Genomic DNA, 5,418 nt, shown 5'->3' on the forward strand with positions numbered 1-5,418 from the left:
TGACATCTTTCCGCAACTCATCTGGTCTTCAGTCATTAGTGTTCATTGCATCAAATCTATTCTTGAGATCATCCCTAAATTCAGGTGGGATATACTCAAGGTGGTACTTTAACTTTTGTCGACCTGTTCTAATTTTCTTCAGTTTCAACTTGAACTTGCATTTGAGCAATTGATGGTCTGTTCTGTAATCAGCCCCTGGCCTTGTTCTGACTGATGATATTGAGCTTTTCCATCGTCTCTTCCCACAGATGTAATCAATTTGACTCCTGTGTATTCCATCTGGAGAAGTCCTTGTGTATGTATAAAAAAAACCAAACCCATTGCCTTCGAGTCGATTCTGACTCATAACAACCCTGAAGGACAGAGTAGAACTGCCCCATAGAGTTTCCAAGGAGTGCCTGGTGGATTCGAAGTACTGACCTTTTGGTTAGCAGCCCTAGCTCTTAACCTCTATGCCACCATGGTTTCCTGTGTATGTGTAGTCACCATTTATGTTGGTGAAAAAGGTATTTGCCATGAAGAAGTCGTTGGTCTTGCAAAATTCTATCATGCGATCTCCAGCACCCTTTCTATCACCAAGGCCATATTTTCCAACTACCGATCCTTCCTCTTTGTTTCCAACTTTCGCGTTCCAATCTCCAGTAATTATCAATGCATCCTGATTGCATGTTTGTTAAATTTCAGACTGCAGAAGTTGGTAAAAATCTTCAATTTCTTCATCATTGGCCTTAGTGGTTGGTGTTTTTAAATTTGAATAATAGTCATATTAACTGGTCTTCCTTGTAGGCTATGGCTATTATCCTATCACTGACAGTGTTGAACTTCAGGATATATCTTGAAACGTTCTTTTTGACATTCCTGACATAGTAGGCTATATGATTGTCAGATTCAAAATGGCCAATATCAGTCCATTTCAGCTCACTAATATCTAGGATATTAATGTTTATACGTTCCATTTCATTTTTGATGAATTCCAATTTTCCAAGATTCATACTTTGTACAATCCATGTTCCAATTATTAATGGATATTTGCAGATGTTTCTTCTCATTTTAAGTTGTACCACATCAGCAAATAAAGATCCTGAAAACTTGACTCCATCAATGTCATTAAGATGAACTCCACTTTGAGGAAGCAGCTCATCCTCAGTCGTCTTCTGTGTGCCTTCTAACCTGAGGAGCTCATCTTCCTGCACTATATCAAACAATGTTCTGCTTCTATTCATAAGGTTTTCACTGGTAAATCTTTTCAGAAGTAGACTGCCAGGTCCTTCTTCCTAGTCTGTCATAGTCTGGAAACTCAGCTGAAACCTGTCTGCCGTGGGTGACCTTGTTGGTATTTGAATACCAGTGGCAAAACTTCCAACACCACAGCAACAAGCAAGCGCCCACAGTACGACAAACTGAAAGACACATGCCACATTGGCTAGGCTCTGGTAAAGCAGTTTCCCTTTAGGGAAAGTAATTAGTAAGGAGAACAGAGCACTATTTCAAAACTATTACTTTTCCCTTCCCACTGCTGAAACACAAGAGGATTTTTCTCCAGCCTTCACAGTGAGAACCTGGTTGGGCTCCTTGAGGTAAAGTGAAAGTGTAGAGGTCTCCCAAGCATGGGCCTCCAGGAGTCTTTATCTCTCAAGCTAGTCCATGCTTTAAAAAAAAAGTCCATGCTTAGTATTCAGCAATTACTCAATTGCCCTTTAAGTATTCCTACCTGATGTTGAGTCCATTGTTTCTTCTCCTGGCAAACATTCTTTATATCAGCCTGTCTATCTCTCCAGTTTTCCGGGCATTGGATTGCCCTGTGGCCTCAATTCTTTGATGAATCTAAAAAGAGTTGTTGATTTTCAGTTTTTCAACTGGTTAGCAATTGTAGCCCTTAACCACTGTGCCACCAGGGCTCCAATATTTGACTTATTTATCTTGCTTATTGTTTCTCTCCTCTAGTAGCATTTAAACTCCTTGTGGGCAGGGAGTTTTGTCTGTTTTTCTCACCATTGTAGTGCCAGTGCTTAGAACCAAAGTACACAGGAAAAATCTCACAAATACTTTTGAATGAATGAATTTTCTGTATTGCATCTTTGGCATCCATGCAGGTAGAAAGCAACCAAATAGATTACACTGTTCTAGCCTCATGGTTAATGGTGTTGATATTGTTAATGTGTGAACAGAACAGTATGCATAGCCATAAGCTAATATAGCTTCTTTTTTTTTTTTTTTTAATCATGAGTTGGAGTCGACTAAATGGGTTTTGGTTTTTTGGGGTTAATCATAAGAATAGTAACAGTGTAATCCATTTGGTTTCTTTCTACCTGCATAGATGCCAAAGACCCAATATGGAAAATTCATTTATTTGAAAATATTTGTGAGATTTTTACTGTGTACCTCTGTTCTAAGCACTGGCACTATAGCAGTGAGCAAAGCAGACAAAACTTCCTGCCCATAAGGAATTTAGATGCCACTATAGGAGAAAAACAATAAGCAAGATAAATAAGTAGAGGAGAGAAACAATAAGCAAGATAAATAAGTCAAATATATGATGTAATAAAGGATGATGAATGCTAAGAAGAAAAATAAAATATGAAAAGGGGTAGGGAGGGTAGTGTCAAGAACTGAGAAGGGCCTGAGATTTTATCCTATTTGCAAGCTAACAAATTAGCCTGGAATTGTTCTATGGATTCTGGCAGAAGACACAAGACTACGGGGTCTAAGACAAAAGACTTTATTACTCACAACAATAACAGTAGCCAGAGTATCAGCATTTATGCTGTTTTTCCATGACCCAATTTCCAGTGGAGAATGTGAAGAGAGCCCAATGATGCCTGTATACTCAGTGTGTTGTAGAATAGGTGAGAAATCCTGAGCTTAGAGAACCCAAATCTTTTATAATAGACAGTGAGCTTGCCTGATATTTCCAGAGGGAGATATGACCTTTTTGATATTGGGCAGTAATCATGACTTCACTTTGCTCCCCAGGGACACACTATTTCTACCTTCTAAAACTATTTGCTATACAAAATCCTTAAAAATATAGTCCAGAATAAAGGGCTATCAGTGCTCCACTCACAAGATGTACGGAAACATGAGGAACCATGAAGAATTGTCTCCCAGTAATTACAATTTCTCATTTCAACACTGTGTTTGCTTGAATTTTCCCAAGGGTATGCCACTCTATTGGCCACTTGACTAATCTGACTGATAAAGGCGGTCAATTTGACTCATACAGCATTGAACTAAGGCTAATCCTAACAGAACTCCAAAAGTCAGGATGAGGCCAACCTGCAGCACTGACCGCAACCATATCCCCAAGTGTCCCCCACGTAGGCAGATGAACAAATCCCATAAAATATCATGTTCTACCTTAGAAAGTCAGATGGCTTTCTCCTAAAGTTTCTGTGTTGACCTTCCCACTTGGACCAAGGCATTAATTCAGGTATGGTAGACTGTGTTAGCAATTGCGTAAATTCCATTTTGACTCACAAAGAGGAAGAATAGGGCAATTCTGTCATGTATAACAACCCTGACCTGTGAGTTGAGCCTGGCCTTCCAGGGCTGAGGTAGTGTCACTAATCACTCTAACTTAAGTTAGGAACAAATTTCATGCCACTTTTTCCAACTGAATGATTCCCAAAGTAAATATAATTTCCCACAAGGTACACATATATTGAGTCACTTATCCCTTGTCTTTTAAGAAACAAAGGGTGGCCTCAATTGGAAATATCTTCACTTTCATCTGATGGATACATGATCTGATGTGGTGTTTCCTTAACCGTTGAAGATCACTTACAACCATGATGAAGGTACAGTTCAGCATGTTTTCAGAAGGAAGACAAGTTAATGCACGGCTTCCACACACAAAGTGTAGTTTCTGGGGCACATGTGGTGCCTTGGAAAAGAAAGTGTTGTTTACAATTATCAGAGCTCTCCAACTGGGATTTACCTCATTCACAAGGTGCAGGGTGACAGCCCCTTTAATGTGGCTTCCCGAATGGCTGGTAGGCCTTAGAATCCTCTCTTCAGTTCAAATAGTTGAGGTTTGTTTTTGTTATTTGAGGAGTAGCCTGAAGGCAATAAGTCTAATCTGACCTGCTTGTGCATGTCACCAGCTAAGCGACATTCCCCTACCCCACTGGTTCAAGCAATGGCTATAGGAATGAGGATGAGAAAGCTGTCCATCCAAATGTTTCCCCAGGTGTTTTGCATGAAAGTTGCAGGGGCTGGGATAATTCACTGCAGTTTCCAGTAGATTCTCCAGTAAGCTAAAGGGGAATGGCGTTAAAATCATACTCAGAGCTGTCTGGCAGAGGACGGCAGATTTCCCAGTCAGTTAAGTGTAAGGTGCTTGTAAGAGTTTTGGAGGTACACCAAGGTGTTTTCCTTTGTAAGGAGGGCTCCAAGGGGGATTCTGAAAACAAAGATCACTAATGTCCTCTTCTTCCTCGTAGATCCTGGATATGAGTGCTCGCTCCCCTAGAGCCAAGATTGTTGCTCTTCATTCACTGCAACAAAATCAGTGTGTCCCACTCCAGTAGCTATAACCTCACCTTTTTCCAGTTGTCTCCTACTTGCATCCACACCTTATGCCTGGAGGGTCAGGAGCAAGAACAATGCATGTTAATAAAACTTACCAAGATCCATTGTGTCCCCAACCTTGGCCCATGTGGGCCACTATAGTACATTTTTCGAAGAGGCCATTGCAACAGTCAACAATACCAGATAACTACGGAGTATGAAAGGTTCTATAATTTCTTGACACTTAGTCCATTGTTGAATGAATTGTGCAATAAAAGGCTCACTATTGCAAGACTGCAAACAGACATTGGTGTGCCTTTTATTACAAACACAAGATTCCTGGGTCAGAGATGGACAGTTCCTTACTCATAACAACAGTAGTAGCCAACGTATCAGAATGGTTGCACTAATTCCCCGAGCCCCGTTTCCATGCAAAGGGTGCTTAATGACAACTGCACATGTAACGGGTTATGTCACAGAGTAAAGACCTGAACTTAGGGACCTAAATACTCACCCTTTAATCCAGAGGGAAACATCACTTTATCTTCAAAAACTGTAAGCAGATCTGCCCTTTCCTCTGGTAGGTGCCTCAGCTTCTGTCTTTCAAGTATATCCTTGAAATGGTAACCTGGAACAAAAGGCAGTCAGTGTCTCACTTACAAGCCATGCCAAATGAAAGTGACCCACGCAGAATTGCCTCCAACATGTAGGGGGTTACAATTTTAGATAAATTGGCATGGAAAGACTGAGAAGTTGAATAAAGACCTGAAGAGCATAAGACCTGAAGAAGTCTGGTGGATATCTGGTATTTAATCATTCAGAAATAAAATGAATAAAAGATTGCTAAAGAATTCTTGGGTTATACGGCCAGCTTTGCCTCTGACCATGTGTGTAAACTACATTAAAATC

The sequence above is a fragment of the Elephas maximus genome, chromosome 21, assembly GCF_024166365.1.
Source record: "Elephas maximus indicus isolate mEleMax1 chromosome 21, mEleMax1 primary haplotype, whole genome shotgun sequence".
Classification (NCBI taxonomy): Eukaryota; Metazoa; Chordata; class Mammalia; order Proboscidea; family Elephantidae; genus Elephas; species Elephas maximus.